The sequence below is a fragment of the Paroedura picta genome, chromosome 5 (genome assembly GCF_049243985.1).
Source record: "Paroedura picta isolate Pp20150507F chromosome 5, Ppicta_v3.0, whole genome shotgun sequence".
NCBI classification, from domain to species: domain Eukaryota; kingdom Metazoa; phylum Chordata; class Lepidosauria; order Squamata; family Gekkonidae; genus Paroedura; species Paroedura picta.
The window spans coordinates 41,146,805-41,169,007 of NC_135373.1; positions in this window are offsets into that span (position 1 = coordinate 41,146,805).

Sequence of the window (22,203 nt, forward strand, 5' to 3'; positions counted from 1 at the left end):
ATCCCCCCCCCCGAACGGGCACAATTTTCGGCAGAAAATAAAGGGAACTTGAAAAAGGGGCTGTGTTGTGCTTGGAGACTCAGGGGAGCTTTAAAGCACTTCTGTGGAGGGACTGTAGCCGGAGAAGCCTCGCTGGGTGAATGAAGCCTCGCTGGTTCGTTGCTTTCTGCTCGCTCCAAGAAAAAAAATGGCGATCGCTTCGCTGGAAGTTCGGAGGAGAGAGCCAGGGGGAGGGACTTTGTTGGAACCGCAACAATGGGAACACGCAGGTCTTTTTTCACTAGTGTTGCAGATTGTTTGCAAAAGTGTAGCGCTTTTCGGAGGGTGAATCCACTTTTCCCGGTTTCCCTTTAAGCATCACAACGAATCGCTTTTTACAGGACTGTTTCAGGAGTGTGGCAGATTGTGTGCGACGTCTTGCGGAACTGCAAATTAATAGCGTATACAATTTGCAAGCCTTCTGCTACATTAAAGTCGTTCGGAATGGCCCTGGGTCTCTGTCCCTTGGCTGGGTCTTCATGTGTCTCTCTCTGTGTATGAGTGATCTTCCAGCCAACCCCTCCACATGTCAGTTGAATCATAAGGGCCAACCTCTGGAGTTCGGAACTGCCTGTTGGACCCTCTAGGGCAGTCTATCATGGAGACCTCAGCATGGAAAGTGGGGGCATTGATTGGGTTGAGGTAGAGTTTCCTGCCCTCTCCCAGACAGTCAGTCATCAAAGACTCCTGAGCAAGCTTAGTTGTCATGGGCCATCTTAGAGATTAAAAGTTGTTTAAATGGCAGGAAGCAGAGAGTAGGAATCCATGGACATTTCTCACAATGGAGGGTTGTGAGCAGCGGGGCCCTACAAGGATTGGTATTGAGCCTGATGCTATTGAATTGATTTATGAAAGTTTGGAACTATAGGGCCAACTATCACATTCAAGTTTTCAGATGATACCAAATTATTCAGTATGAAGCACTCCCCAAGGGTTAATGTCACAGGCTCATTCCATCTGGCAGGTGTCACTGATTGGGCCTCTCTTCCTACTTGGCCCTTATCTTCAAGGCCAGAGTTAGGAATGGAACAATTGGCTCATCATGAGAACCTGCAGCCCACAGGATGGGAGGGGGAGAATCAGGACCAAGTAGGTCATTTTCTAGAGGGTTCCTGATTGGATTGTTATCATCACCTGACTCTACTTGACCCAGAAATATAATTGAGCTGTGGAAGAAAACTAGCTTGAATTCTGGGCCTGGGCTATGAGATGTTTATATTCACTGCAATCAAGACTACATTTGAACTTTGGCCTTCTGATTTAGGACTGCAAGATTGTGCTACTGACACAGACTTCAAATGTGCTGTAGTTAAGCTAGACTTTCTTGTTTTCCTTGCAATATGATTTTAGAGCTGAATGTTCCCAAAAGACAAACTTATTTTTATGAAATGTTATTCAAATAAATTCTCTATATATTTTACAAGGATTGTTTTCTCGTGCACACTAGCTCTGAGAACCCACAGGGTTCAGGTTTTGGACCCCTTGACAATCAGGATGGTGAAAATCAAGGTGGTTTGTGAAGAATTACAGGAGGATTTTTCTCAGTTGGGTGAGCAGGCAACAACATGGCAAAAGAAGTTCAGTTTGGGGAAGTATAAAGTGGTGGTAACTAGAACAAAAAGAATCCTAATTTTAAATTAAAGGTAAAGGTATCCCCTGTGCAAGCACCGGGTCGTGTCTGACCCTTGGGGTGACGCCCTCTAGTGTTTTCATGGCAGACTCAATACGGGGTGGTTTGCCAGTGCCTTCCCCAGTCATTACTGTTTACTCCCCAGCCAAGCTGGGTACTCATTTTACCGACCTCAGAAGGATGGAAGGCTGAGTCAACCTTGAGCCGGCTGCTGGGATCGAACTCCGAGCCTCATGGGCAGAGCTTTCAGACTGCATGTCTGCTGCCTTACCACTCTGTGCCACAAGAGGCTCTTAATTTTTTTGTTTAAATTAATTTAATTTTAATTTTTTTAAAATTAATTTAATTTAAAATTAGGATGGCTTATATTATGTTATGTCGCTTATATTTTAGTTATTGTTAATGATGCCTCATTTTTGATAATACAGTTACCTAGGTTATATTGTATACTGTTATATGGTTCATGTTCTCTGTACACAGCCCCGAGCCGCAAAGGAGGGCAGTATATAAACACAATCAATCCATTGTGGGAATCTGAACTGGCTGAGATGGAAACCGGTCTTGAGGTTGCAGTGGAAAGCACAATGAGAATGTCAATGTGGTAGCAAGGAACAAGGCAAAGCTCATGTTAAGAAATTAAGAAAGGGACTGAAAATAAAACAGCCAAAATCGTAATCTCCCTGTATAATGCTATGGTGTGGTCTTATTTCACGTTCTGGTTACTGTATGTCAAAAAGCATAAGTGGAACTAGGTAAAGTACAAAGAAGTGCAACCAAGATGATTAGGGGGTTAGAGCACTTGTCCTGAATAAATCTTTGTTGGTCTTAAAGGTGCTACTGGGCTCTGATTTTATTGTGCTACTTCAGACCAATGCGGCGACCCACTTGAATTTGTTCTATGAAAAAAAACCCTGGAGTCTTTTCAAACTGAAAAAAAAAAGATGCTGGAGAAAGCGGACAAATGGAGCTGCTGCTTCTTCTTCCATAATACTATAATTAGGGGGCACTCAATGAAATTGTTAGGAAGTACAGGAGGACAGACAAAAGGAAGTACTTCTTTACTCAATGGTTATTAAAACTGTGGAAGTCTGCTGGGGAGGGTAGCTCGGGAGGCCTGAAGAAAGATGTCCTTTTTCTTTAATGGAGGCTTTGCCTTGAAAAGCTTCAGCTGCCCATTTCCACACATTAAACCTCTATTAAAGGAACTGGACCTTTTTCTTCAGATCACTTGGTAACCCTGTCGCTGGCTGACTTAAGGGCTTGCCTTTTTCAACTTAATCTTTCTCACCACTTAACTTTGTTGGGAGGATAAAACGGAGGAGGACAACGCCACTTAAGTTCCTTAGACAAAGACCATGGCAAAGGTCTGATAGAATGGACAATTATCACACAACTTCTTTTCAAGACTTCCAGAAGCTCTATGACCTATACCCATCAACAGATGAACTTTTTCATGTCATGAAAATTTCATAACAACACAAAAGGAAATCACACGGGATGATGCAGCAGTCAAAGAAAGAAACTGTGTGGCTCAGCAACGACCCTTCTTTCCCGTCTAAGAGGCCACATGCTTACTTTAACTTTGTGTGGTCGCGTGTAGCTGACAATTGAGCTGAGGAAGACTTACGAAACTGGATCATATCCAGGGCCCTAGTTTTCTTACTCACTCTGTTTTATGATGTTAAAGTGAAGGTATTTTTTTCATCATATTCTGGTTTACGCTGTGAAGACATACTGTTTCGTCCAGATTAAACGACAGATTGAAATACATTTAGTGCAGATGAAAATTTCATGGCAACATCACCTCTAATGAGAGCAAATCAAATTCCTGCTAAAAGTACAGGAGCAGAGGATGCTACAAGCAGCTGTCAGCCTTCTCCTAAACACCAAATAGGCAGATGGTAGTTACTCCATCTGAATCCTGTTTATTTATCCTGGAGATTCCATAGAGGTTTCTTTCGCCTCTGTGTCGCCTTATAAATATATGCACAATGCACACTCGGGGATTAAATACTTATAAGTCATCTTAAAATCACAATTTTCATATTTTATTCATAGTTAATTTAGCAAACTTGGGCTAAATTAATCTCCTAATTTCTCCCTCTTTGTCCTCCCCATGATACTAAATCTGCTTCTCTGCTATAAAACCATATAAACATCTAAGTCTCTGTGGATTGGTATATTGTTGAGACAACAGTGGGATCGTAACTGAGCTGAGAAATCTTCTACCTCAGCTTGAAGCTGGGATGGGTGGGCGCCATTGATACTGTGGAGCCTTGGGTTGCCAACTCCAGCTTGGAAATTTGGGAGTAGAACCTGGGGAAGGTGGGGTTTGAGGAGGAGAAGAACCCCATTAGGGCATGATGCCATCAAGACCACCCTCCAAAGCAGCCATTTTCTCCAGGGGAACTGAGCCATGTAGATTGGAGATCAGTTGTAATTGGAGATCAGTCTCCGAGTCCCACCAGGAGATTGAAAACCCTAGTGGCCTGCTAGGAATGCCAATAGATACCCATCATAAAGCCACTGACACTATTGCCCTTGAAATCAAGAGCCCCATGGGCATACATTACAAGACTTCTTCAGACGCTATGGCTTGTGCATCCCAGGAGCCTACCATCTGCATTACTGGGAATTCATGCTAACTAACAGCACGCGTATACAAACCCTGTATCTGAAACTCAGAATTTCCCAAGTTTCTGGTGCATGTGTACAGAAGAAGACAATCTGTATGTTGCCCCTTTCAGACCATATGACAAATATTTATTTATTATTAAATGTATAGACTACCCCTCCCTGCAAACAGGCTTGGGGCAGTTCACAATGTTCTAAAATTCAGTTTAAAGTACAATAAAACACTAAAGCCATAAATATGCTGTGGTGCTCTGTCTCCCCAATACTTCATCATGTGCTTGGCCATGGGATTTTGTTCTGAAGAGGGAAGGAGGGAGGCCCATGTGACTTTATTTACTTGTTCTGGCCTCACCGATAAGCCTGGTAGAATAGTGCCATTTTGCAGGCCCTGCAGAACTTGAGTAGTAGTTCCATTGGGGTAGTAGTTCCACCAGGGTCCCGATCTCAGCTGGCAGCTGATTCCACCAGGTTGGAGCCAGGACCAAAAAGGCCCTGGCTCTGGTTGAGGACAGACAACCCTCTTTGGGTTGGCATTCAAAGGTTGTAGTGTTCTTCTGGGGGCATACTGAGAAAGATGGACCCTAAAAATATTGTTAAAACTTGAAGTCAGGTATATTCACATACTGAATTCACTGAACCCATATGGGATGAATACAAAGGAAAATTTTTCATGATATTTGACTAAATATCTGTATATATTGCTTTGCAGAATTCTGTTTCTTTAACATGTTTTAGCCTACTGCTTAAATCTGTATGAACATTTCCTTATGTTTTACAAGCTTCCACTATTCATGCCTTAGCGTTCAGCAGGAGATGTTCTTTCTGCAAAAAATTGTTTTCTTTACGAACTTTAGAAGGTATATTTAGTTTCTTAACTATAGCTTTTTACTATGGACGATAACATCTTTCCTTATATATTAAGGTTCTCTAGTATAAAGTTCATTTACTTTCCCTTTTAGATTTCTAAAATATTAAAAGTCTTGCTGAGAATCTATATGATCATTTACTATGAGGTGAGCAATCACACTGATCTGCTGACAAGTCGAAACCATGTGTCTCAGTAAATCCTATGTTTTCAAAGAATTAATTTCTACTGCAGTAATATAAACTTATGGTTCAACTGAAGGTCTATATTAAGCTTGAGCAAGAAGGAAAGTATCTGGTCTTCAATATCTTTAATATTTCAGAGTAACCATCAAACACAACCAAGATTAGTTCCCTAGGTATAAACTAGTTGGTCTTCTTCAGTTGTGTATTAATTGCATGTGACCAAAATAAATTCAGATAGAGTTCAAAGTTTCTTGAGTAAGAGAAAAGAGGTCATACTGAGGAAGACCAATTGAAGAAAACCAACAAAACTAGTTTATTCCTAGGACACTAGTCTTGATAGGCTGATTGCAGTGCAGAATTACGATCCTGCCTCGGCCCTCAAGCTTGGTCCTTGGCAGGTCTACAGACATAACACAGCTTGTTGGTCAGACAGGATGTAAAGACCAGTTGACTGATTTTCTGCATTTTTATAAGCAATAGAGTGGCATCTCCTGCACTTCTGTTTCAGTATCACTGGGCAAAATATTTGCCTTGGCCTGTGTTTGGACCAGCCATATACAATCTCAGCCTAGTCCTAACATTATGAGAGGAGAACTGTGATTCCTCCCCTTTGGATCAACAGATCTCTGACAGATTGAGGAAAGCACAGGGAGGAGGAGGCATAGCTCAGCAGCGATCTAAGGCTGGCTAGGTACAAGGCCACAGATCTTTCCTGTCCTTCTTTTTGCTGCCCCAAATATCAGAACAATTGAACTTATATAATGGAGCCTGGCTGCCTCTTCCTGCGCCCCCTTGTGATTTCCATCACCCCCCCCCCTCCCCTTGATGCCTCTGACCGCTGCCTCCTTCGCCCTACTGGGAGCCCGTGAACAAGGAGGAGGTGGAGGAAGCCCTCTCCTACCCATGTTTACTCTGAAGCCATTTTGGGGGGCTTTTAGGCAAGTGTGCATTGGCTGGAAATGGAGGGGTGAGGGTGGGACAGTGCTCCATGTAGTCTTACCCCTGCTTGCTAACTCCTTGCTCACTGCTGGGACGTGCAATAAAGGCTGGTAAATCCACTCTCCTGGATTTACCGCATCGCGGTTTAAAAATGGCCGAATTGCAACATGGCCTCCGAATTCTGTCGACGTCATTTGAAGGGGGCTCAATAAGCCGACAACATTAGGAGGTTGTGACACGAAAAATTCCTTGTGCGGAAGTTGTTAAAGAATAAAATGGAGCAGAGGAGAATGAAATAAGCCATTTCTGCTCCCCGTTGGAGGGAAGGATGGGGTATCAATGAAGTCAGTAAATAAGTAGATACCTAACCTGTCCTGCCTCCATGTGGGCTTCTATCACCTTGTGTTCCTTTTCTTTTTTTGAAGGGGGAGGTAGGAAGAATGTAGCACAGTTCTTAATGATGTATGGGTAACAAAATCTCTAAACAGAAGAGCCGTTGATGGACATTTGCCTTGATGGAAATTGATGGCAAAAGCAACTGGGGCCCTCGAGTATGACATGACAGGCAGTCAATTGTCCTCTGGTGCGGATATGATGACTCCCTTGGAAGAGCGCTCAGTAATTTGTCCTTTAAACGGAGATGTCACTTCTGTGGAATCAGCTGCAGTGAGGAAGACAAAGGGCTTAGCAGCAGAGGTCGTGGCAAGAACATCACCCCTTTTCTTGAATGAAGCTGGCTTCCTCATGGCGAAAGGACTTGCTGCACAGAAGAGGTTGGCCAATGTAGGTGGTGAAATAGCCTTGAGTTCCTTCCGCCCTGGGCTGTGAAGAGAGACCACCTACGTGGGTGCACACTTTAGCACAGTGCTGTCAGTCTGCCCAGCCTGTCTGAGGAAGAATTTGCACAGCCTTTCCCTTCTTCAGTCTGGTAAAAGCAAAAAACCCAAACAAAAAAACCCCAAAAAACAAATGCTTTATGCCTGCTGGGTTGCTGGATCCCCTGTGTAGGGTTAACAGATCTCGTTTGGGAAACTCCCAGAGATTTGGGGGTGAAGTCTGATGAGCACAGGTTCTTTAGTGGGATACAAGGCCATAAAGTCCATCCTTCAAAGCAGCCATTCTGTCCTTCATATTCTGAAGATGAGCTGCAATTCCAGGGGACCTCTAGTTCCCATGTGGAGGCTGGCATCCCTAAATTGCCTGCCCAGATTAACTGGGACAAATTAGGAATCTGTGTGAATCCCGTGGGCAGTGAACCACTCAAGGCTGAAGACTGAAGGAAAAAGGGACGCCAATGAAGAAGAAGAGTTGGTTCTTATATGCCGCTTTTCTCTACCCGAAGGAGTCTCAAAGCAGCTTACAGTCACCTTCCCTTTCCTCTCCCTGTGAGGTGGGTGAGGCTGAGAGAGCCCTGATATCACTTCTTGGTCCGAACAGCTTTCTCAGTGCTGTGGTCCTTCAGTGACCCCACATGACTGTCAGCATGCCCTCAACCTGTGGTTTATCTGCATCATCTGGCTATTCCCTCACAAGGGGAGGGAGCAATCAAGTTGCAGTCTGTCTCTGCCTATCAGTTTGATCCTTCCTTCCTTCCTTCCTTCCTTCCTTCCTTCCTTCCTTCCTTCCTTCCTTCCTTCCTTCCTTCCTTCCTTCCTTCCTTCCTTCCTTTAGTAGGATTTTAAACAATTATTTTAGTACCTTGTGGGAACTCTTTAAACACCCTCACAATCTCACTAAGGGTTATTGGAAATAAGCTTCCAGGAAAAAAGAGTTATTAGCCAGCCTATGGGACGTTTACCTTCCCAGTATTTTATGATGTTGGCCTTTTGTGAATGCTGAACAGTATAACATGCCTCCAATTCCAACATCAAGCTGGCCATGAGCCACTGATTGTTTCCGCTGATGCAACTGTGATAATTGTGGGTTTTTTAAACTATTTTAAATGATCTTAATTTTATAATTTCATGTTATATTTATTAGTTTTATGAATCTATATTCATAAAATTTATATTCATAGAACCACCCCGAGGCAGTATTACTGAGAGGGGCGGTATATAAATTTCTAAATAAATAAATAAAATAAAATAGTGTTTAAGATTCCTGAGTGTGGTTTTTTTATGTTTCTCACATAGGAATCTGCTGTATTGTGTCATTTTGTAAATCGGGCTGCTGCTGAAGATGACTTATCAAAGTGCCTTTGGTCTTTTATCTGTGGATAATAAGAGTGTTTTTTCTATATCAAAGGAAATGTATTGTGTTTAGAATTGCTTGATTTTACCAAGAACGGCTTTCACAGACATCTTTACCCTTTTACCTTTCTAACTTGCCTGATTTAGGAGTCTATTGTCCTTGTAGGCTATCTCCACCTTCTTCCGAGATCATCTTTAAAAAAAGTGCCTGTGCATCTTTAAAGTGGCAGGTTGCTTGCGTATTACCCTCAATATATTTCATTTACAGTATTTGCTGGCATGTAAGACTACTTTTCCCCACTGAAAAACATGCCTCCAAGTGGGGGGGTCATCCTATATGCCGGGTGCACTTCAGTTGGGACAGACATAGCTGCCCATAGTGGCCCATAGTACTGTATTTTGAGTGGAAATGTTGGGGGTCGTCTTATATGCCCAGTCGTCTTATACGCCGGCAAATACGGTAATTTTTTCCTCGTTATTATGGACTAGGCTGAAAGGCCCGCTTGTAAAAGTGGGCTTTGAAAGGGGGGCCACGGCAGCGGCACCCGCACTCCATGGGGACCCCCCCCCCATGCAGGGATCCTCCCTGGCCAGTCGCCTCCCACCCCGGTGACTCCCCGGCTTCCCTGGGGGCCTTGGAGCAGGGCTGCTGCGTCCCCGATGTGGCGGGCCTGCTCCAAGGGACACAGGGAAGCCTCCCCTGTCCGCCCCCTCCCCGCTGACTCTGCAGGTTCCCTGCGGGCCTCGGAGCAGGGTGACTGGCGGGCCTGCTCCAAGGCCCGCAGGGAAACCTCCCCCAGTAGTGGAGGCAGTTGCTCACGCCTTCCGATTGCCCCCACTGTCGTCATTCCGCGGCCAAGGGGCCAATGGCCCCTGTTTCCTATCCCGGACTCGGCCCATCCCCTTAGCCTTAGTGAATTATTTATACTGCTCCCCAAGCGGTTTACAGATGTACTGTGCAACTAAGGAAACATTTGTCGGGAAGGAAATGCTGTCTCCAATGTTTTTGCCAACGTCTTTTAATTGTCTTTGTGGTCTGTTCTTGCAGAAGATGTTGTATCAAAAGATGCTGAGAGGTCTAGTAATATAAGCAGTGCTGACCTGTCCCAGTCCAAGTGGTGATGGAGGTTGTCCATCAGGGCAGCAAGCTCTGTCTCTGCTCCATGGCCAGGCCGGAAACCTGACTTAGATGGGTCTAGGATCGAACAAGGAGAAAAATGAATAGCAACAAGGAGAGCACACAGGTTTTATATACATCAACTGCTACAGGCCATGCCCCTTCTAGACACACTATTGGTTGTTGACACATCCTTACGATTGGCTATTAAACACACACTGCCCACTGGCTGCTTGAAACATTCTAGTGAATCGCAATTGAGGACCAAGGAGCCAGGACCTGGCACAACCTCAGATGCATGAACTCTATTGCATGAACATATACATAACAATTGAGAAACTGGCTTGGTTGGGGGTGGGGAGGACTCTAAAAGCCTCCCTCCCTTTATGCTCTGATCCCAGTCCAAATTAGGTCCCATTGTTCTTAGTGAGTTTCAAAAAGCACCAGATATTCTGGACACAAAACTTTTCTATATCATCCTGTTGCCTCCTTCAGATTGTCCTTGCCTCCTACCACCCATCCACCACGCAATCCAAGGTTCAGCATGCCACAGAATCTCAATCCAGAATAGGAATTGTATATACTCGAGTATAAGCTGACTTTTTCAGCACATTTTTAATGCTGAAAAAGCCCCTCTAGGCTTATACTCAAGTGAGGGTCCCACTTATTTGCTGTTGTTGATATTGTGGTAACACTGGCTGCCTCAGCTGAAATTCGGGTCAGCTTTTGCTCAAGTATATACGGGTAACTTGGCAAGCAAGATTTTCTTAGCTTTCTCCCCTATGTGGTAATCAGTAGTCTTGCAACACAGGGCACTATTTCACCTGACTGTGCCATTGTGCAAAATTGAAGTGCTCAGGGGAGAAGGGCAATGCCTCATAGTGACTGATCCGTTCCCATAACGGCCGCGTGAATGGCCCATAACTCACATGCCCATTCGTGCCAGTTCTTTGTGGTTATCGAGAAAGACAATTGCTTTAGCCTCTTAGGTGACTGATGTATTGGCAACAACATATTTGGAAAAGGGAGTGGGGAGTAAAAACAGGGGAAGGCCACCTTGGTTCAGAAACAGCAAAGAAGCATGTCTTCTGCCTTGCTTATCACCACAACGGCCCTATGATGTAGGTCACTGTTGGCAGAAGGTCACCACCACACCCCAACCTGTACAATTGAAGGGGCAGGAGAAAAAAGCATGTGTGGCAGGGGATACGATCAATGCTGACAATCTATGAATTTACCCTAGTCTCTATGGTATTTACCTATCAGTGATGTCACTATTTTCTGAAACTCCAGCTTCTCCAGACACCATTCCCCAAAAATCTCATGGAATATGCTTTTGCATAGTTGAGCATTCAGTCTTCATCTGGGGTGAGTGCTGCAAATAATGAATTGCATAATAATAACCAGTGAGGCTACAGATGCATCAAGGCAAGGTGGTTTGGGGTGTGTGTGTGTCTTAAAAACATAATCTTCTGCACAAGCCCTATAGACATTAACAGGGGTTCCCTGGGAGCATGTGGGTTTATAGAGGAGTGGAGAATTTCCTAGTGGCTCATGTATTTGGTCTCTCCACCAGCAACACTTCTTTGTTCATGTGTTGTGCATGGGGGTTGGACTAGATGACCCTGGAGATCCCTTCCAACTCTATGATTCTAAGTGTGCATGCTCACAAAAGCTTTTACCTTGAATAAAACTTTATTGGTCTTAAAAGTCCCACCGGACTCAAACTTTGTTCTGCTGCTTCAGACCAACATGGCCACGTACTTGAATCTATCCCCATGAGTTGAGTGATTCCCTTTGGACAGATCTGCTGTGTTGATTTGGAATTTATATTTCACCTGTGATCTGTTCAGCAATGGCTGAACAGATATTTATCATGGATGCTTTAGGCTGATCCTGCATTGAGCAGGGGGCTGGACTAGATGGCCTGTAGGGCCCCTTTCAGCTCTATGATTTTATGATTCTAACAGCTAGCCCTGCACACTCTCCCCCCCCCCCCCCCAACCTCTCTGCTCCTTCACCCATGATTCAAAGTAAATAACTTCTTCTATGCAGGGAAATGTTTAAAGGAAAGAAAATCCCGAGAAGACGTGTTGCTCTTTACAGATGTTGAACAGGAACAAATCAATATAACATAATGTCGAATGATATTCTAGGGCCTGACTAAACATTTTCACGCAATTATCTGTCATATTTGAATTTGCAGGAGGGCCAGGTCTGAGATGGATCCAAAATGCCTGTTTAATTAATGACATTGCTAGATTTTCTTTTGTTTTCCTCATTGCCAGTCTGTACCGCCAATGTCCTCTGGCCTCAAAGACCTTTGACTGCATGATGTATGGGATTGCCTCAACTTTAAAAAATATATTTAAAGAAAAACCCTTTCTGCTTATTTGGCCAGTAGTGGTGCTTGAGAGTAAAGAAGTAGGCTTTTCATTTGTAATTTTTAAAACGTTTAAGCAACAACCTCAGCTTAAAAGCAGAAAGCTGCCTCATCCATTACAGTTTAGAACAAGGCCCTAAAGCCATGAAATAATCCCTCCAACACTGCAGATCATAGCTTGTATTTGCCACAAATCACGTTGCACATCAGTGGAGAGAAATAAAAAGGTAAGATAGCTATCAGCTATGCATATCTAAATCTCTGTTTAGATGTAGGCTGATGAAGGATGCCCCAGTTCCCCCCAAAATTATAATACCTCAAAGAAATCTGTTCCGTTATGAGATATTCTCATCTAAATGGCTGTCGTTTTTTTTTTTTTACCAAGATCCCAGAGAACTGGCGGAATTTAGTCTAATGCCTATATCCTCGCAATTACAATTAAAAAATGAAACTAATTATTTTAAGGCAATGCTGCTTTCCCCGCAATTTGTAAAAGAAGCAAAATGCTGTAATAAAAGCATCTTAGTAACGTGACTTCAACCCCATTCTACGATGACTCCTGTCCACACAGCCAAGGGACATAAGTCAGCCAGGGACACAAGCCCAAGGTCAGGCTACTGATAGATCACCTGGCTGCAGAAAGTACTCTGCTGTCTAACAAGAAGGATCAGATTTGTGATTCCATTTTGCGTTGATGCTAATATGTATATTTATTTTACTAGTATCAAAGCCCATTTAAAAAATGGACTCTGAAAGGGGTGGCCGCAAAGTGAGCTAAAGGGAGTGGAAAGCCCCCCCTGCCGGTGGCGACAGGGTTTTGCAGCCTGCGGGGAGGCTCCAAACTCCCCCCCCCCTGGCTCCCTCCCAGCAGGAGCGTACCTGCGGGTTGCAAAGCCCTGTTGCTGCCTCTCTCCTCGTGGGCGACAAGGGATGCCGCAGCCACAAGGCTTCTAGCAGGCAAGGAGGGAGGGTGGGAACTGGAGGGGGAGGGCCAATCAGGGTGGACCTGGATGGACAGGACCCCAGACAGTCTCCTCCCAGGAGTCTGTTTCCCAAATATAAGGGAGCAAAATAGTGTTAAGGATAATTAAATTTATATACTGCTGCTCTCAGCAAGCTGGCACACGGTGATTCACAATAAAATATTCCATAAAAACACAATATAATCACATTACCATACAGTTGCCAACTTCTAGGTGGGAATCTGGAGTTTTCCTATAATCACAACTGACCTCTAGCCTACAGATATCAGATTTTCTGGAGAAAATGGTTCCTTTGGAGGATGGGCTCTGTGGCATTATGACGCACTGAGATCCTTCCTGATTCAGTTCTCCCCAGTCTCCATCCCCAGATTGTCAGGAATTTTCAGACTTGGATTTGGCAACCATTCTCCTCTCCTGCAGCCAGATCCCACGGGTTATAGGACCAACTTGCACATTATGAAACACACAAGACAATCACACTAGTAAGCCCTCTAGCCCTGCAGCACTGCAGGACCCATGAAGCTACAAGCTACATGTGCCGCTAGGATAAACCACTTCCGCCCCCTGCATTGCTTTTTCTCAGCTCTAATTATGCCTCTGTTCAAAATGAGTTGCCATCCAATGCTTTATGATGGAATCTCATCTACAGGTGGTGGCTTGAGCTATAGATTTTCATCAGCCGGGGGGAAATCAATGCGTGCGCCGAATGAGCATCTGCTGCTTCTTGTTTGACATGCTTAGCAAGCTTACCCAGTAGGGGTGGGAAACAGGTTTAATTCCACCCTTTTGTCCTCTCCAGCGTGTCTGCCTGGCAGAGTGAGTGAAAGAGGCCATTATGGAAGATCAGACAAAAACCGGAGGAAAGAACCTTTTATTATCATATCTATTTTTGCTATCTCCCTAATTGACTCGGGGTGCTAAAGACTAATTCCTCCAGCCATCAGTTCTTGATGTCCTGGAGGTGCTTTTTGAAAAATCTGTAAAAGGATTGAGTTTCGGGTTTAAATAATGGGAGCTATTGTCAATAAAGAGGAAGCTTGTTAGCATCTGGCGGACCTATTGAGGGCAGCTTAGTGAGCCGCCGTCTGCTGAAATCCACCAAGAAGAGAGTTGTACCTTTAAACTGTTAGTTGCTGCCAATTTCTCATGGATCTTTTCTTAAGGAAAAAAATGCATGGGCCCTGCTGTTGTGCCTTTGATAGTAATTTGGCATGCAGACATTTAGCCAGGGCTGTTTGATTCCATAACAAAACAGTTTCATTGGCTAATTTTGTGCATCTCAGGCTGTAGTTAAAGGCCCAGGAACACAGCCAGTGAAATAGGTGGCAACAGTAGTACCTGTTTCTTTCAATACCTGGCATCTTGGATTCATTGCAGTGAAGGTGAGGAAAGACTGATAGCATCCTTTGTGCTTCATTTTCCCTGCTGTTACTACCCTCTGAAGTTGGTGTTGTGGTTAAGAGCAGCAGCTCCTAATGTGTCCAGCAGGGTTTGATTGCCTGCTCCTAAACATGCAGCCAGCTGGTTGACCTTGGCCTCTTCACAGTCCTGTCAGACCTCACAGGGTGGCTGTTGTGGAGAAAGGAAGAGAAGGTGATTGCAAGCTGTTTTGAGACTCCTTTGGGCAGTGAAAAGCGAGATATAAAAACCAACTCCTCCTCCCCCTCCTTCTTCCAGATATCCTAAACACAGGGATAAAAAAGTTCCTGCTTCAAAAAGGACATGGACAAAATTGAGAGGGCGAAGAGGAGAGCAATGATGATGATTCGGGGCCTGGGGACCAAGCCTGATGAGTAAAGGCTGAGGGACTTGGGAATGTTCAGGCTGGAGAAGACGAGGTTGAGAGGGGACATGATTGCTGTCTTTAAGTATTTGAAAGGTTGTCAGAGGAGGGCAGGGAGCAGTTCCTGTTGGCAGCAGACAATAGGGCTCACAGTAATTGGTTTAAACTATGTACAGAATGGTACTGGCTAGATATCGGGGGGGGGGGGGGGGAATTCAACGTCAGAGTAGTTCAGCAGTGGAATTGGCTCCCTAAGGAGGTGATGAGCTCCCCCTCACTGGCAATTTTTAAGCAGAGGCTGGACAGATACTTATTCTGGATGCTTTGGTCTGATCCTGCATTGAGCAGGGGGCTGGACTAGATGGCCTGTAGGGCCCCTTTCAGCTCTATGATTTTATGATTCTAACAGCTAGCCCTGCACACTCTCCCCCCCCCCCAACCTCTCTGCTCCTTCACCCATGATTCAAAGTAAATAACTTCTTCTATGCAGGGAAATGTTTAAAGGAAAGAAAATCCCGAGAAGACGTGTTGCTCTTTACAGATGTTGAACAGGAACAAATCAATATAACATAATGTCGAATGATATTCTAGGGCCTGACTAAACATTTTCACGCAATTATCTGTCATATTTGAATTTGCAGGAGGGCCAGGTCTGAGATGGATCCAAAATGCCTGTTTAATTAATGACATTGCTAGATTTTCTTTTGTTTTCCTCATTGCCAGTCTGTACCGCCAATGTCCTCTGGCCTCAAAGACCTTTGACTGCATGATGTATGGGATTGCCTCAACTTTAAAAAATATATTTAAAGAAAAACCCTTTCTGCTTATTTGGCCAGTAGTGGTGCTTGAGAGTAAAGAAGTAGGCTTTTCATTTGTAATTTTTAAAACGTTTAAGCAACAACCTCAGCTTAAAAGCAGAAAGCTGCCTCATCCATTACAGTTTAGAACAAGGCCCTAAAGCCATGAAATAATCCCTCCAACACTGCAGATCATAGCTTGTATTTGCCACAAATCACGTTGCACATCAGTGGAGAGAAATAAAAAGGTAAGATAGCTATCAGCTATGCATATCTAAATCTCTGTTTAGATGTAGGCTGATGAAGGATGCCCCAGTTCCCCCCAAAATTATAATACCTCAAAGAAATCTGTTCCGTTATGAGATATTCTCATCTAAATGGCTGTCGTTTTTTTTTTTTTTACCAAGATCCCAGAGAACTGGCGGAATTTAGTCTAATGCCTATATCCTCGCAATTACAATTAAAAAATGAAACTAATTATTTTAAGGCAATGCTGCTTTCCCCGCAATTTGTAAAAGAAGCAAAATGCTGTAATAAAAGCATCTTAGTAACGTGACTTCAACCCCATTCTACGATGACTCCTGTCCACACAGCCAAGGGACATAAGTCAGCCAGGGACACAAGCCCAAGGACAGGCTACTGATAGATCACCTGGCTGCAGAAAGTACTCTGCTGTCTAACAAGAAGGATCAGATTTGTGATTCCATTTTGCGTTGATGCTAATATGTATATTTATTTTACTAGTATCAAAGCCCATTTAAAAAATGGGCTCTGAAAGGGGTGGCCGCAAAGTGAGCTAAAGGGAGTGGAAAGCCCCCCCTGCCGGTGGCGACAGGGTTTTGCAGCCTGCGGGGAGGCTCCAAACTCCCCCCCTCCGGCTCCCTCCCAGCAGGAGTGTACCTGCGGGTTGCAAAGCCCTGTTGCTGCCTCTCTCCTCGTGGGCGACAAGGGATGCCGCAGCCACAAGGCTTCTAGCAGGCAAGGAGGGAGGGTGGGAACTGGAGGGGGAGGGCCAATCAGGGTGGACCTGGATGGACAGGACCCCAGACAGTCTCCTCCCAGGAGTCTGTTTCCCAAATATAAGGGAGCAAAATAGTGTTAAGGATAATTAAATTTATATACTGCTGCTCTCAGCAAGCTGGCACACGGTGATTCACAATAAAATATTCCATAAAAACACAATATAATCACATTACCATACAGTTGCCAACTTCTAGGTGGGAATCTGGAGTTTTCCTATAATCACAACTGACCTCTAGCCTACCGGTCGCCTTCCGGATCAGGTTCAAGGTTTTGGTTTTGACCTTCAAGGCCATCCGTGGTCTAGGCCCAGCATATATGAGGGACCGCCTTTTGCCCTATATCCCCCGCAGGGCTTTACGCTCTGCGGGGGCTAACCTACTGGTCGTTCCCGGCCCCAAGGAAGCCCGCCTGGCCTCGACTAGGGCCAGGGCCTTTTCGGTCCTGGCCCCAACCTGGTGGAATGAGCTCCCGGAAGAGCTGAGGGCCCTGCGGGAATTACCAGCATTCCGCAGGGCCTGTAAGACGGAGCTCTTCCGCCAGGCTTATAACTGAGGCCGGGCGGAAAGAAGATCAGCCCCCCCCTCACAAACTGGCGGCAGAGAGCGTCACCCCCCACCGTAGATGAGGATGCGGAGAGCAAATGAGTAGGCTACGCCAGTGGTCCCCAACCTGCGCCGGGCCGCAGCTCCCTCTCCCCGCCCCCCCCGCAGTAAAAAACTTCCCAGGCCGCAAGCTTGCGGCCCGGGAAGCTACTTACTGCGGGAGGGCGGCTGCGGGAGGGCGGGAACAGGGAATCAAGGGCGCGGCCCGGTCCGCGGGCGTGGCTTCCGGGTGCGGCCCGATCCGCGGGCGTGGCTTCCGGGCGCGGCCCGATCCGCGGGCGCGGCCGGGCGCGGCCAGAAGCGTGGGCGTGGCCCGCGCGGGCGCGGTCCCCGCGGGCGCGGCCCGATGCCCTGCCGGTCCCCAGCCTAATAAAGGTTGGGGACCACTGGGCTACGCCATCGCTGTTACAATTATTGTAAATCATTGTTTTTTATTGTCATTTTATGGTTTTAGGGGACGGGTTTATGTAAGCCGCCTCGAGCCTTCGGGGGGAGGCGGGGTATAAATATAAATATAAATATAAATATAAATATAAATATAAATATAAATATAAATATTATAATAATAATAATAATAATAATAATAATAATAATAATAATAATAATACAGATATCAGATTTTCTGGAGAAAATGGTTCCTTTGGAGGATGGGCTCTGTGGCATTATGACCCACTGAGATCCTTCCTGATTCAGTTCTCCCCAGTCTCCATCCCCAGATTGTCAGGAATTTTCAGACTTGGATTTGGCAACCATTCTCCTCTCCTGCAGCCAGATCCCACGGGTTATAGGACCAACTTGCACATTATGAAACACACAAGACAATCACACTAGTAAGCCCTCTAGCCCTGCAGCACTGCAGGACCCCTGAAGCTACAAGCTACATGTGCCGCTAGGATAAACCACTTCCGCCCCCTGCATTGCTTTTTCTCAGCTCTAATTATGCCTCTGTTCAAAATGAGTTGCCATCCAATGCTTTATGATGGAATCTCATCTACAGGTGGTGGCTTGAGCTATAGATTTTCATCAGCCGGGGGGAAATCAATGCGTGCGCCGAATGAGCATCTGCTGCTTCTTGTTTGACATGCTTAGCAAGCTTACCCAGTAGGGGTGGGAAACAGGTTTAATTCCACCCTTTTGTCCTCTCCAGCGTGTCTGCCTGGCAGAGTGAGTGAAAGAGGCCATTATGGAAGATCAGACAAAAACCGGAGGAAAGAACCTTTTATTATCATATCTATTTTTGCTATCTCCCTAATTGACTCGGGGTGCTAAAGACTAATTCCTCCAGCCATCAGTTCTTGATGTCCTGGAGGTGCTTTTTGAAAAATCTGTAAAAGGATTGAGTTTCGGGTTTAAATAATGGGAGCTATTGTCAATAAAGAGGAAGCTTGTTAGCATCTGGCGGACCTATTGAGGGCAGCTTAGAGAGCCGCCGTCTGCTGAAATCCACCAAGAAGAGAGTTGTACCTTTAAACCGTTAGTTGCTGCCAATTCCTCATGAATTTTTTCTTAAGGAAAAAAATGCATGGGCCCTGCTGTTGTGCCTTTGATAGTAATTTGGCATGCAGACATTTAGCCAGGGCTGTTTGATTCCATAACAAAACAGTTTCATTGGCTAATTTTGTGCATCTCAGGCTGTAGTTAAAGGCCCAGGAACACAGCCAGTGAAATAGGTGGCAACAGTAGTACCTGTTTCTTTCGATACCTGGCATCTTGGATTCATTGCAGTGAAGGTGAGGAAAGACTGATAGCATCCTTTGTGCTTCATTTTCCCTGCTGTTACTACCCTCTGAAGTTGGTGTTGTGGTTAAGAGCAGCAGCTCCTAATGTGTCCAGCAGGGTTTGATTGCCTGCTCCTAAACATGCAGCCAGCTGGTTGACCTTGGCCTCTTCACAGTCCTGTCAGACCTCACAGGGTGGCTGTGGTGGAGAAAGGAAGGGAAGGTGATTGCAAGCTGTTTTGAGACTCCTTTGGGCAGTGAAAAGCGAGATATAAAAACCAACTCCTCCTCCCCCTCATTCTTCCAGATATCCTAAACACAGGGATAAAAAAGTTCCTGCTTCAAAAAGGACATGGACAAAATTGAGAGGGCGAAGAGGAGAGCAATGATGATGATTCGGGGCCTGGGGACCAAGCCTGATGAGGAAAGGCTGAGGGACTTGGGAATGTTCAGCCTGGAGAAGACAAGGTTGAGAGGGGACATGATTGCTGTCTTTAAGTATTTGAAAGGTTGTCAGAGGAGGGCAGGGAGCAGTTCCTGTTGGCAGCAGACGATAGGGCTCACAGTAATTGGTCTAAACTATGTACAGAATGGTACTGGCTAGATATCGGGGGGAAATTCAACGTCAGAATAGTTCAGCAGTGGAATTGGCTCCCTAAGGAGGTGATGAGCTCCCCCTCACTGGCAATTTTTAAGCAGAAGCTGGACAGATACTTATTCTGGATGCTTTGGTCTGATCCTGCATTGAGCAAGGAGTTGGACTAGATGGCCTGTATGGCCCCTTCTAACTCTATGATTCTTTCTATTGTATAGCGCAGTAGCAATAAAGCCACAATCCAGGGAGTTTAGGTGTCTGTCAGCAACTAATCAAGAGTCCCTCCAGAAGATCTAGAATGGTGGCCATGCTTCTCTCAGGAGTATCTGCCACTATGAAACTTCTGCTGGCCAAATATAACAGTCATGGAGGAGAGTACATTGCTTAGGGCACACTTTCAGTTCATGTGGTACATCGTAGAACCTGGATTCCCTCCAAAGCAGGACTTCCATGGCAGACACATTTCTTGCTTCCTCATATTTTTCAGCCACCAGCTCTATGGAAACTATAGAGACATACTGACTTTGAGAGTACCTGGCTGTTGATTCTATTTGTAAAGGATACAAGAGGACCTGGGTCCAGTCATCAAGGAAGTATTGGATGTCAGCAGTAGACCCATTCTGTGGTAACGGCTGCTGATTTCAATAGTTCTAACATAACTTTTGCACACCTCAGTGTTGCTGCTGCTTCCCAGTGAGTTGCATTCCCAACTGGTGCTCTGATACTGCAGCACCCTTTCCGTAAAACAGCACTTATTGGCGGTATTTTTTTCTTGAATCAGATTCAACCCTCCCCATGTGGTCCACATTTCCTTTGAAAAAGGGTTGTGCGGCCATGTCGTCAGGTTTGTTGTCAGCAACACAAACCTCCCTTCTTTTGCGCATTGTGTAGTAGTGTTATAGATATAATTACCTTTAGTGGCATAAAATTTCAAATAAATACCACAACACAGATGAGCAGTAATGTTATAACATCATAATCGTGTAAAAAAAAAAAAGGCATGCCGTATTGTGGGGACCGACATGGTTGCTGCCATTCCCAAAGTCCCCTAGTCCTTTTAGGCTGGCGATTGTCCAACTGGATGGACCACTTCAATAATTATGAAGCATGTTAAATGTGACCTCATGTATTTCGTAAGTAATGGTACCTCTTTTTTCCTGCACGTGCAGTGATGTTATAACATTGTAAAAAAAAGAACACACACCAGAAGCTTGGTGTAGTGGTTAAGAGTGGTAGCCTCTAAGCTGGAGAGCTGGGCCTGATTCCTCAGGCCTCCTCCACATGCAGCCAGCTGGGTGACCTTGGTCTAGTGACAATTCTGTTAGAACTGTTCTTGCAGAGCAGTTCTCTCAGAGGCCTTTCAGCCTCACCTACCTCATAGGGTGCCTGTTGGGGGGAGATGAGGGTAAGGTGATTGTAAGCTGCTTTGAGACTCCTTTGAGTAGTGAGAAGCGGGGTACAAAAACAATTCAATAGGGGAACAGAAGGATGGGAAAATAAGCAATACAAATGTGGCATCAATACCTACCCACCAAAAAAAAAGGAAGAAAGAAAGAAAGGAAGGAAGGAAGGAAGGAAGGAAGGAAGGAAGGAAGGAAGGAAGGAAGGAAGGAAGGAAGGAAGGAAGGAAGGAAGGAAGGAAGGAAAAGAACTACATGGATGCGTAATTGCACAGGGAAAGGTTACATGAAATCTTGCTGCCTGTTTTGTCATTATAATTTACTCATTATAATGAAGAAAAAATTGTGTGGTAATGCAACCAACATTATGTTTTTTTTTTTAATTGGATTTCTCAGGGGACAGCCAGAGGAAAGAAGAGTGAACTGACAACACAAAATGGTGGCATGACAGGAAACCAAATTCAAATCTGGGAGCTCCTCACGGGAAAACTGTGAGCTAAGATCCAATAGGGGGCGGTGGTGGAAGCATTGTAAAGGAGAGTTTGGAAATGGCGGGGCAAGGGGGCATGAAATTTGGATCCATTTCTGAGAGGGCAAAATTCTTGATTTGTTTGATTCTTTACGAACCGCCTGGCATCTGGGATTTGTCTAGTCATGGATTAAAAAAAAAACACAACTCCAAAACCTGCTGAACCAGAGACAAGATTTGTATATGCACTTTCAGGGAAAACTGCTTCTAACGATCATCTGTTTCCTGCGTCCCATCTCTGCCGAAATGCAGTTGCATGTGACTGCCCTGGAAGGAACATGGATATGCCACTCGTGTTTGATACCCAAACAAACAACGCTGTGCCATTCCCTGGTCTATTTTATGCCTCATTGATGGCTTTTAAGGTTTGCTTCCCCAGGAAGCATGAAGAGAAGGGTTAAAAAAAAAGAGAGAGAGAGAGAAGAGGAGCAATCAATCTTCATTTTTACAGCCACTTATCATTTTAATAGCCACTAGTGCATTGAGTTAAAAAATGCCTTTTTCAGTAAATGACTTGCAGAATCTAAAAGACCGGAGCATGGGGGGGAGGGGTTATGAGTTTTGCAGTGATCATTTTTTTGTCAACGGGTTATTTACATGAGTGATTGATTTTATTTCCTTGTATTTTCAATTCACATGCAGCCATGTAACACATAATATAATTTTTATAAAAAGGCTCGGGGCTGCTAGCAACTACCCAACCACACAAAATCCAATCAATATCATAAATAAAATCAATTAAAAACACATAACCAGCCAGTCCACCCCACCCTTCACCCTCCAGTAATTTAT